Source organism: Marmota monax, unplaced genomic scaffold (genome assembly GCF_021218885.2).
Source record: "Marmota monax isolate L192 unplaced genomic scaffold, Marmota_monax_Labrador192_F-V1.1 WCK01_AAM20220418_F8-fsc00184, whole genome shotgun sequence".
NCBI lineage: Eukaryota > Metazoa > Chordata > Mammalia > Rodentia > Sciuridae > Marmota > Marmota monax.
The window spans coordinates 3,571,575-3,584,430 of record NW_026695008.1 but is presented as its reverse complement, the minus strand read 5'-3'; the positions used below and the strand labels follow the sequence as shown (position 1 = coordinate 3,584,430).

The 12,856-nt window shown below is 38.6% G+C and overlaps 1 pseudogene; it reads right to left on the bottom strand.

Annotated features, from left to right (window-relative positions):
* Positions 1 to 1,577: 1,577 nt before the first annotated feature.
* LOC124081382 (COMM domain-containing protein 2-like) lies at positions 1,578 to 2,389 on the bottom strand (annotated as a pseudogene).
* Positions 2,390 to 12,856: the final 10,467 nt, after the last annotated feature.

Sequence of the window (12,856 nt, the reverse complement as noted above, 5' to 3'; positions counted from 1 at the left end):
CTGGGAAGAGACAAGGAGAGAGAATGGGAGAGAGATTAGTTTTGATGTTTTGTTTCATATTATGGGAGCAGACAATCTGAAATCCATGGCACTTGTCAGCAGGCTGGAAATTTAGGAAAAAGTAGATGCTGCAATCTCAAGTCAATTCCATAAGTGAGCAGGTTGGAAACTCAGATGAGTCTTCTATGTTGCAGCCTTGAGAAGAATCCTTTCTGCTTTAGGAACCTCAGTTCTTGCTCTTAAGGCTGTCAACTGATTAGATGAGGTCCACCTACACTATAAAGTGTGGCCTATGTTACTTAAAGTCAATGTTAATCACAGCTAAGAAGTATTTTTCCACATCTAGACTGATGCTTAACCAAACAACTGGGGACCATAACCTTGCCAGCTGGACACATAAAAATAGCCATCAAAGAGTGGTGGTCCTTAAACTCACCCACTGTGCTCACTGGTTTTGACTGGAGTCAGCCTGTGGATGTACCTGGTTGCCTTGCTCACTCTCCTGCTTATGCACTTTTGAGAGGTCTTCAGGTTTTTACTGCTCTGAACCTCATTGCTATGAGCTTTAGGCACAGGCCTCCTTTGTGTGGGACTGTCCCTAGTATATGTGCTGGGAATGTGGCTGCTGGTCACAGGGCATATGAGAGGTCAGCCCAGGGATCACACCCAGCTCTCTTCCTAGAAGCAGCATCAGTTGCCACAAGTGTCGATCACATGTGAGATGCCCTTGGTCTAGTCTCCTTGGAGGTGTCCAGGCACTTTTTAGCAGTCTCTTAGCTGTTGGCAATAAAACCTTCAGAAGCTATTTCATTATGAGGTCTATATTTGTTGTCATTGATAATGTTACATTCCTTTTCTGTGTTTGATAGTCATTTGTATTCCTTTGTAAAATTTCTGGTCATACATTTTGGTCATTTTTAACTAGATTAATTATATTTTTCTTACCAGTTTGTAGGTTATCTTTACATATTTTTAATTTTCAAGTGTGTTAGTTATATTGAAACTCTATCAGTTATATTGAAAATATATTCTTAAATTTCTAAACATTTTTAGTTTAAGACATCTTTTTTTCCCCCAGATAATCAAGCATTGATTACATTATTCTTGTATCCATTATTTATAAATGTAAATGACAGTGTGTCTCTTAGTTGCTTTGGGTATATGGGAAAAATTAATGTTGTGAAAATGTTATTAACAATCACACAAAATTGAGTACTACTTAAGTCAATGAACCATAATTCAAACTTCAGCAATATGGTAAAAACTACTTATCTTTACATTCAAAGAAAAATGCATGAACTTCCTATAACAATATGGGCATATAATTTAAAAAAACTCATGCTCACTTTACATTATTCTGTAGCTAGTAACATCATGAGATGTTTTTAAAAGTCAGAAATATTGTACTATTTAGAAATACTCTGAATAGGAAAGGAATAAGCTGTAAATTTTATTCTCAAAATTGATCAATAAAGAGGAAAATACTAGTTAAGCAGACAAAAATGTACCAAAAACAGGGTATTGCTCATATATACAGAAGATATGAACAGTGAAGATTCATTTCCAGTGGATTCAATCCTATTTACACATTTAAAATACAAAATTACATTTCAATCTGTCAAGAAGCTGACCACATTTAGCACCAGAAAAGGAACTTGACTTTAGCTTCTGATCATGACCTCAATGTCCTGGAATAGGAAAAGGAATTTCATGGAATTTAGATGCATTTATCAACACCAATTAATAAAAATTAATTCTGAAAAGTAATTCCTGAATGTCATCCATTCACAAATGAGTCAAAGGCATTAGGACTTTAACACTTGGTACTACTTGATGTTGTGAACTACTCTCCTACAGTGGTTTGTTTTCATCTGCTCCAAGGATTGTTACAGTTGCTGAGCCAAATGAAGTAGGGTGGCTGAGTCTGTCTGCAGAACTTTGGTGTTGTGGTCTCCATTCTGATTTAGGTGTAGTTTTATAGTCACGGCTGGCTTAATCTGTTGCCTGAGACTTCTGCTGGCAAGGCTGTGGTAACTGGGAAGGCTGGGTGCCAATTCACCCAGAATAGTCCTGATCTCTTTTCTGTTGTCCAAGTAAAGCGGAAGCAATAATTCGTTCAGTTCTTCAGAGAATCCCAGAACAAAAACAGAGTCTTGGAAATCCACTTCGGAAATCATGAGCTTGGAGCTCTGGGTGAGCAGGTAGGTCAACCCTTCCACACCATGCTGGACAGTGTTGCTGCTCACATTGAGCTTCCTAACGGCACCCTCGTAGACCTTGGGAATGGTCTGTTGCCTCAGGAACTCCACCCCGATCCACACAAACTCCACTACCACTTCGGCAGGAAGGCCAGGTACTCCTTATACTCTTCCAAGAAGTCCAGCAGCATCTTTGCTGGGCACCATTTTTCACCCAGCAGCACCCGGTCGTCCTGTTTAAGACATCTTTGGACATACAGATGTCTTTAATGTTTTTTTAAAAAATATTTTTTAGTTATAGTTGGACACAATACTTTTATTTTATTTATTTATCTTTATGTGGTGCTGAAAATCAAACCCAGCACCTTGCACATGGTAGGCAAGCACTCCACAGCTGAGCTCCAGCCCCAGCCCCAGATGTTTTTAATATTATGTGCTCAAATTACTAATCTTTCTTATGTGATCATGTGTTTTCATGCATGCATTCTTAGGAAATATTTTGTAAGATCAAGTTTTAAAAGCTATCCACAATATTTTCCACTAATCATTTTAAAATTTCCTTTTAAAATATTAACATGGTTAATATATCTAGAGTTAACAATGCATATGGAATGATGTAGTAATGCAAGTGTTTATTGTATTTGTGGAATGTCAATTCTCCAGTACCATTTGTTAAGTAATTCTCTCTTTTCCTACTTCTCTATGATGCCATCTCCATCATGAATCCAAGTTGTCCATTTGGACAGTTCTGTTTCTGGGATTCTTAAGAATGTGTTGATAAACTTGTGTTTTTATTCTATTGATATATGATTCTTGCTACATCGGTTGAGAATGTTTCCTTCCATTGCAGAGTAAAAAGAAAAAATATGATCATAAGACATCCACTTGTATAGAAGGGTAATAATAGTAACCTGTGTGATACAGCTTTCCTTGGGAAGAATATAGGTGGGACATATTTTTTTTTAATGTGGGTGTATCAGAACACTGCTTATAGAACCCACTCAACACTAAGTAGCCATGAAGCAGAGACCTGTCCCCTACCGGTGGACAGCTTTCTTTCTTTCATGACATCTATTCTGACCCTATGAAAAGTCTACCCAAGTAAAATAATTGCCACTTACTCAGTATTATATAGAGAGTTGTGAGAGACTCTGCATCTAATAGAAGAAAAAATAGGCCTTAATCTTCATCATGTGGGATTAGGCCCCAACTTCCTTAATAAGACTCTTACTGTACAAGAATTAAAACCAAGAATCAATAAATGGGATGGAATCAAACGAAAAAGTTTCTTTTCAGCAAAAGAAACAATCTGTGAGGTGAACAGAGAGCCTACATCCTGGGAGCAAATCTTTACACCTCACATATCAGATAGTGCAGTAATCTCTAGGGTACATAAAGAACTCAAAAAGCTAAACACTGAAAAAACAAATAACCCAATCAAAAATGGGCTAAGGACCTGAACAGACACTTCTCAGAAGAGGATGTACAATCAATCGATAAATATAAGAAAAAATGCTCATCATCTCTAGCAATCAGAGAAATGCAAATCAAAACCATTCTAAGATATCATCTCACTCCAGTCAGAATGGCAGCTATTATGAAGACAAACAACAATAAGTGTTGGTGAGGAATTGGGGAAAAAGGTACACTCATACATTGCTGGTGGGACTGCAAATTGGTGCAGCCAATATAGAAAACAGTATGGAGGTATGGAACCACCATTTGACCCAGCTATTCCTCTCCTCAGACTATATCCAAAGGACTTAAAAACAGCATACTACAGGGACACAGCCACATCAATGTTTACAGCAGCACAATTCACAATAGCTAAAGGAGGGGAAGGCAGGGATGTGGGGGTAAGAAAGATAGTAGAATGAAATAGACGTGAGCCAACCTAGATGTCCTTCAACGGATGAATGGATAAAAAAATGTGGCATATATACACAATGGAATTTTACTCAGTATTAAAAGAGAATAAAACCATGGCATTTGCATGTAAATGGATGGTGCTGGAGAAGATAATGCTAAGTGAAGTTAGTCAATCCCCAAAAAACAAATACTGAATGTTTTCTCTGATATAAGAAGGTTGACTCATGGTGGGGTTGGGAGGGAGAGCATGGGAGAAATAGGGTAGAGGGGTGGGAGAGAAAGGAAGGGGGCAGGGGATTAGCAAGGATGGTGAAATGTGATGTATGAAGACTTAAATTGGGTGTCAACATACTTTATATACAAACAGAAATACAAAAATTGTGGTATATATGTGTATTAAGAATTGTAATGCAAAAAAAAAAAAATAATGTTACCTTAGGTAGAGGGAAGTGAAAGGAGGGGAAGGCAGGGGATATGGGGATAAGAAAGATAGTAGAATAAAACAGACATTATTACTTTATATACATGTGACTGTATAACCAATGTGATTCTCCAATATGTACACTCAGAAAAAGAGAAATTATATCCCATCTACGTATAATATATCAAAGTATATAAGTGCATTCTACTGTCATGTATAACTAATTAAAACAAATTAAAAATTAAAAAAGAGAGAGTATTGTGGCTTTGACCAATAGTGTTGCCCCTGCATCTCCCAAAAGAGCAAGAGTGCATGGCTCTTGGAAAACTCCCTCTGCTGAGAAGCCTTGCTTACCCTCAGTCTGGTCCTCACAACTAACCTCTTACACTGCTACCAAGAAAGCCTAACGTGTGCATGGGAGTGGGTATGTCATGAGGAATAGAACATTCAGACATTTAGATTGTATATTGCTTCCATTCTGCATTCTTCTTGCACACTACCCTAGTGTGTAATTTTGCAATGAATTTCCTCTTGCATTTTACTGAACATTTTTAAATTCTTCAAAAACTCTGTGATTCTAGAATGCTGAGTTGTTTTGTGAGCCTCTGTGTTTTCATGCAAAATGGAATGTCTAATTTATAGGAGGTTGCTGTCATATCAAAGTCGTTTTGTACTTAATGTAATTTCTACGTCTCCACCAGCATTATACTATTTTAATCAGAACAACTTTATAATGACAATAGCTTAATTTATAATAATAATAGCTTAATGGTTAATTGATAGGCCAGACCCACTCCAGGTTCCTCTTTAGATTTCATGATGTTTTAGCCTTCAAAATACTTTTTTGTTTTGAGGGGGAGGATGTACTGGGGATTGAATTTAGGGGCACTCTACCATGGAGCCACATCCCCAGCCCTATTTTGTATTTTATTTTAGAGACACGGTCTCATTGAATTCTTTAGTGCCTGCTTTTGCTGAGGCTAGCTTTGAACTCATGATCCTCCTGTCTCTGCCTCCTGAGCTACTGGCATTACATGTGTGCACCACCGCACCTGGCTACTAAAAAATACTTTTAAAAATGACCTAGACTAAGTCTTATATTGACAAATGTAGTATATGCCTTTATGTATTTATGTTCTTTTGAACATCCCCTAATAAAATTTTATAATTTGTCTACAAAAGTCTTAAGTCTATTATTTGATTATTTAGGCAATTTCAGTCTCTGATACTATTGTAAATAGTATATCCTGCTCAATCACAATTTCTAATCATTTGCCACTGGAATATAAAACTTTAATTTTACTTTTATACTTCAAGCTTTTATTCAGGAACCTTGACAATTTCTATAGCTATTTCCAATAATCTTTCTGGAGATTACATTTTTTTTTCAAAATATAAATAGTTTGGGCTGGGGATGTGGCTCAAGTGGTAGTTTGCTTGCCTGGCATGTGGGAGGCACTGGGTTTGATCCTCAGCACCACATTAAAAAAATAAAATAAAGATATTGGGTCCATCTAAAATTTAAAAAATAAAAAATATTAAAAATAGTCATCATTTGAAAATAATGCAAGTTTAAGCTTTCTATATTTTAGTATTCCATTCTTCTACTTTCTTCTATTCTCATTATATTTTACTCATGAGGATATCCAATACAAATTTGATTAAACATGGTGATACTGGGTATGATTATTCTGATTTTAAAGTAAACATTTCTAGGGAGGAGAGATGCTAGCAAGATGTCTGACTAGAAGCCCTACCATCCTTCCTCCCACAAAGACAACTCCCAAAATAAGCAATGCATTTTGGTGAGGGTAAGTGAAGAGAGCCTCAGAGCACATCTAAGGATCAGCAGAAGCCAGGTAGAGCATGGGAACCTGGGATGTTCACACAGAGTATAGGACACACTTAGTGTCTGACACATCATCAACAGCCAGGAGCAGCTCAGAACAAGGGAGCCTCCTCCCTGTGTGGACTAATCAAGCAAGAGGACCCCAGCAGCTCCCACCCAAACCTTGGACACCTTCCATACTCACTACGAGGACTCTTGTATTCTCATGCCACTCAGCTCCCCTGAGGGGACTGCCTGGAGTCCACACATCTGAGCTCCAGAAGAGAAGGAGGTGATGGTGTACCCCACTCCTGTGGCCAGCACAGCTATTAGACCATGGCACCTGGGGACTGGAAATACTGCTGGATTGTGTCTTGCTCAGGTGACAAACAGCCATGGCACCCCACCTTCCCTGAGACTTAGGCACTGCTTAACCACCCACACTTGGTGGCCTGCCACTCCTGAGCTCAGCCCCTGTCACAGCCTACACCATGGGGCCAGGCTGCAGTGAAGCCACACATCAATGCTCCCAGTCTCTGGTGCACCCTGCCCCTCAGGGCCTGGGCTGGGACTGTAGGCTGCCTCCTGGAAGAGGCATCTGAGTGCCCACAGCAGTCATAACCCACATCTGACTGAAGTTTCACATCACTTCTTGGGATCTAGCTGAGTAGCCAGACTTGCAAGGGCTGAGATGAATGTAGTGCCCTGGGTTCAGAAAACAGAGCATTGGCTGAGCTGCATCCTCACCCTACAAGTCAGAAAACCCTACAACCCTGGGTAAGACCCAGGACCCTGCAATTCTGGAACTGTGTGAGCTTCCTAGAACTTCCAGTCCTAGAACTGGATAGGCCTCTGTGGGGGGCTGTTGCACTGAGTGACCAGCATTTTCCTTCCCTGATTGGTTGTGGCTCTGTCAGTCACTTCCAGTGATCTTGCCACATTCAAAGAGGCTCTAGATGGCTGCCCTGATCCTGGAAGTAGCAGAATGTGCCTTCATGCTTAGTCGTGCCTTCCTATAACCCAAGGGGTCGAATTACCTTACCTGTCCTTGTAACCCTGCCCCTCTTGACCTTTTTTTGATGGAATTTTCTAAAGAATGAGGGTCTCCCCAGTAAAAGTCCACTCTTGGACATGCTCACTCTCACCAGCCCCTTGTGACATTCCTTGCTCTCCCATTTGGGGAGCTTGAGGCAGAGGAGCTGTCCTGGGTGTTTTATTTGGTATCCTAGGAAATTCACTTGAGCAACCTTTTGTTTGGCTGCCTATGCTGCTGGGGGTGGCAGGCCTCCCAAGATTCTGCAGTCGTGGAACTAGATAAGAATCCTAGACCCTACAATGGAGTGATCTCCCAGAACCCTGCAGTTCTGGAACTGGGTGAGTTTTCTGGACACCCCCCATTCCTGGAACTGGGCGACCCCCAAGCTGATGAGCTGCTGAGCCACTCCACTCCCTAGAGAGGAGTCATTATATATATTTGTTTCCTTTCCCTTTGAAGTGCAGCACTGTGGGATTCCATCCTTGAATGTGACTGAGTTTACTCCCTGGCTAGGTGTGAGGTGCTCAGACACTTTTAATGTGGCAGAGCTCTCCCCACCCTTCTTGGGTTTGAGAGCTTTTCTGTGTGGAGGCATGTCTCACCACTACCCCAAAGATCCAATCATCGCACCTGAACTTGCCACATTGCCCCCCCCTTGACTTTCATTGGATGAAATTTTCCCCAGAATTTTTTGTTCCCCAATAAAAGCCCTCTCCCTAGCATGTTCTCTCTCTCTCTCTCTCTCTCTCTCTCTCTCTCTCTCTCTCTCTCTCTCTCTCTCTCTCTCTCCCCTCTTTAGTAAAACCTAACTGCCCCCCTGGGGAGCTTGAGGCTGAGGGTTCAAGGAGCCATCCCAGAGCTGGTTTAAAGGTAAAATGGTGTCTGTGTCTTTAATTTAAACTCCCTGAGGATTTTCCCATGTGACCAAACTGTTCACACCATCTGCACTGGCCCTGGACTAAATAGCACCACAAACTCTTCTTGCAATCATAGAATGAGAAAGGGCCGACTCTTATGTATATCAACTAGGAGTTCCTTTGAGTTTGTTGAGATGAAAAGTGCTTAGAACAGTAACTCACCAAATAAATTCTCAGTACACTTCATCATCACCTGGTTAAGATCAACATTTCTTATTGTGTACTATATATCCTGATAGTGGAACTGTGTGCCTTCCCAGTGGTCTGATGGCTTTCCAACAGCCCTGTTCATAGCCCATGGTCATCATCCCTGCCACCTGCTCCTTCTCCCACATCCTTGGGCAGTGGTTTGCAGACAGGTGCACACCAGCATCACTTGCAGGTTTCCTTTCTACCACATCTGCTTTTGCTGACAATTAAAGGAAGTGACTCCTGTGGAGCACTCGGTTGCTCCAGCATGTAGATACCCTCTGTTAATTGAGTTCTTTGGTCACCAACAGCCACTGTTATGACTAACATAAACACAACTTAAAGAAAACTAAACTGATCAGGCCTTGGAAGAGATGAAAAGATGAGATCAGCAGAAACAAGTGGCTGATTCCATTGGGGTGCTGCTGGCTAAACAAACACTCTGCCCTCTCTGACCCCTGGTCATTCTGTTAGTATCCCACTGTGAGGGAGTCCACTCTAGCTTGGTGGCAGGCCAGCTAGGAGGTGTGCTGAGCAGGTTTGTGCTCTTCTGCCCTACACTGGCTCCTGGGCAGCCTAATGCCACATGCATCCAGTGAGTCCTGCGGCCTCTGTACCTGTGACCTGCAGGCCAGAGCAGCCTGAGTCAACTTCAAAGTCCCAGAAGGAAGGGACTTAAAAAGGAAGCATTGGAGACAGAGAAAATATGCACGAGAAAATCCATGCACCTTGTAGTATTGGTCTGACCCTTCTCTGTTAGAGATCTGTGAAGGGTCAGACCAATACTGGAGAACAGCATGTACCATGATGTCTCCTCACTCTCTACACATCTACTGTCCTTTGTGACCTTTGGTCTTTGGGGAAAGTACGTCTGTCTTCTCTATGAGGACAGTGTGACATAGCTGGACACGTTTTTGAGCCTAACAGACCATAAGTTAGTTAACCACTTTTCAAGTAGAGCTGATCATTTGCATTAGATATTTTCTCTAATTCTTTGTTCTTCAGTTATAAAATGGGAACCAAATTAGGTGGAGGATTCCTGTTCCATGCCTACCTCATAGAAGGCTCCAGAGAAAAGTCTGCTGTTTAATTCCCGGTATCGATGTCATCATTACTAGAGATTCCTAACACCCTTCCCAATGTCTGGTGCCTACTGGTATTCAGAAGGTGTTTAATGAATGAACAATTTGTACTTTTATACATACACATGATCATGTACATATAATTTAATTGAAATATATATATATATATATATATATATATATATATATATATATATATATGGAAAGTGCTAAAATAAGTGTTAGCTACTAGTAGATCACAGCTATTATAATAAAGTGAATTCATGATTCCACTTCCAGTGAGGATATAAAGAGTTCTTCTTACATCTTCATTTATATTAATATATAGTTGACCAAAAATTATGCACTCAATTATATATTTATTTCATAATGTGTTATTACATGGTGTATAATGATGTTTTGATATATGTGTACATTGTGAAATGGTTCAATTAAGTTAATAATTTCACCAATTCACTTGTTTTTTGTTCTCAGAACATTTATCATCCACTCTCAGCAATTTCTAAATGTACATTAACTCTAATAATTATGATATACAATATATCTCTGGGACTTATTCATTCTAACAGAAATTAGAAATTCCCCATACCTTCAACCCCTATGCTCTGGAGACCAACATTCTATTCTGTGCTTCCATGAGTTGGCCTTTTTCATGTTACACATGTGCACTGTCTATGCCTGGCTTACCTCATTTAGCATAATAACCTCCAGGTTCATCCACCTTGTCACAAATGACAGGATTTATTTCCTTTTAAAGACTGAATATTATTCCATTGGATATACAACATTTTAAAAATCCATTCATCTGTTACAGACAGGATGTTTCAGTGTCTTGGCTATTGTGAATAATGTTGCAATGAACGTGGGAGTGCAGACTTCTCTTCAGCATACTGATTTAATTGCCTTTGGATATATACCCAGAAGGGCCATTGCTGGAGCCAGGGTGTAAACAATTATCTGTCATATGGTCAAACAGCATTTTCTAATATTGGTTATTTTTGATATTTTATATTTATTAGTTTTTTTTTCATCATCAAAACTCAATTTAATGCAAAAGGGTGAACTGGCAGTATATGTCAAATGTTTTAAAAACATGCATGCATTACTAGATATTTCCATTTCTAAGTATTAATCCTAAATAATTATGCACCAAATTGGGCTATATGGATGCTTATGATGGTTTATTTATAAAAATATTAGTTACAAAGGAAAAAAAGAGCTGGGGATATGGCCCAGAGGTAGAGGTCCAATACCCAGCATCTCAAAATAACAACAAGAACCTGACTGCTACAAAAAGGTTGGTACAATAAATTATGAAAATTAATAAAATAGAATGATATGCATCTATTTAAAACATTTTCATTTTTATTAGCACATTGTAATTATACATAATAGTGGAGTTCATTCTGATACAATCATACACGACTGGAATGCAATTTGCTCCATTTCAGTCGCAGATACTTTCTCTTTCCCTCCCCTCTTCCCTGGCTCTATTCCCTTCCTCTGCTCTGCTGATCTTCCTTCTATGTATTTATTGTTTTTTAAATTGGTGCTTTATAGGTACACATAAAGATGGAATTCATCATGGTACAATCATATATGTACAGATCATAAATTTGGTCAATTTATTGTGCATCCTCCCTTTTACAGTCCCTCCTCCTTCCCTTCAATCCTCCTCTTCTACTACATTGGTCTCCCTTCTATTTGCATGGGGCCCCTGCCTTTTCCCCCTTATTTTGCTCTAGATTCAGCATATGAGAGAAAACATTTGCCCTTGATTTTCTGAGTCTCGTTTACTTCACAAATGCCATGATTTCATTCCTCTTTATGGCTGAGTAGAATTCCATTATATATATTATATTTTCTTTATCCTTTCATCTGCTGATGGGCACCTAGACTGGTTCCATTACTCTGGTATTTTGCACTGCACTGATATATACTTTGGTATGCATGGATCACTATAGTATGCTAATTTTAAAGCACTTTAACATTGAATATTTAATGATATAGAAGTCAAAAAATGTATTAATTACATTATGATCTCTTTTTTAAAAAGCTGATGATTGTGGAGGGGGCATGCATATATGTCTATGTATGTATGTATATGTGGGGATTGATACAGGTTCCTAGGTCATACACAAAAATATCAGTAATAGTGTTTATTTCTGGATTGTTCATTTACATGCAATTTTTGTTATTTTCTTTTTGCTTTTCTAAGTTTTCCACATGAGTCTATATTACTTTTGAAGTATGGAAAATTATTAAAAAGAAAGAAACAATGAAGTGAATTAAAATCTTGAAAACAGGGAGGGGGCACGGGGCTAGGAATGATGGTGAAATGAGTTAGAAATCATTACCCTAAGTATATGTACATAGACATGAGCAGTGTGAAATATTTTGTGTACAATGACTTGAAAAATAGTGCTCTATAAATGTAATATGAAATAAATTCTATTCTGCCATCATGTTTACCAAATTAGAATAATAATTTAGTTAAAATAATAAATATTTGTTATACAAGTTAAAAAAAACAAATAAAATCTTGAATACATAAAGACAGTCTTTGACAAAAAAAGAGAGAAATCTTTTTAGCTTGTTTACAAAGTAAAAGATCCAATACACAGACATGTTCCATAGCTTCCTGGACACTCCCTGAATTCACATGTGTTTTTGCCACAAACTCATGTGAAATCTGAAAAATTACTTTAGCTATTAGCACCCACCCACCCATACAGATGAAGAAATAGGGAAAATTGGCCTAAAATATGTAGAAAAAATTTCTTCCTTTATTTAAACAGAACAGAATTAAATTTATCCTGACAGTCTTAATAAAACTTCAAAAGTGATTTAAATGTTTACAAAAGAAGAACTCTAAAAAGATTCAAAAATATAATATTTTGTCTAAGAGATATTTTAAAATATTATGCAAGAATTTGGCTTCACCTGAATAGACCAATATAATTGTACAAGGTATTTTCCAAATGTTATAATAATTGTGGTTCTGTAAAAGCTAACCATTTACCCTGACCATTTTAATAACAATTATAGTTGGATACGGTGGCTCTCCCCTGTAATCCCAATGACTGGGGGCATGGGGGGTTATGGCAGGAGGATCCCAAGTTCAAAGTCAGACTCAGCATTTAGTGAGGCTCTAAGCAATTTAAAAAGACCCTGTCTCAAAATAAAATTTAAAAATGGCTGGGTATGAGGCTCAGTGGTTAATCACCCCTGGGTTTAATTCCCAGTACCAAAATCATAATAACAACATCATTCATTACAAATAAATACCTTCTAGTCTTATTTCTTTTTAACCTCT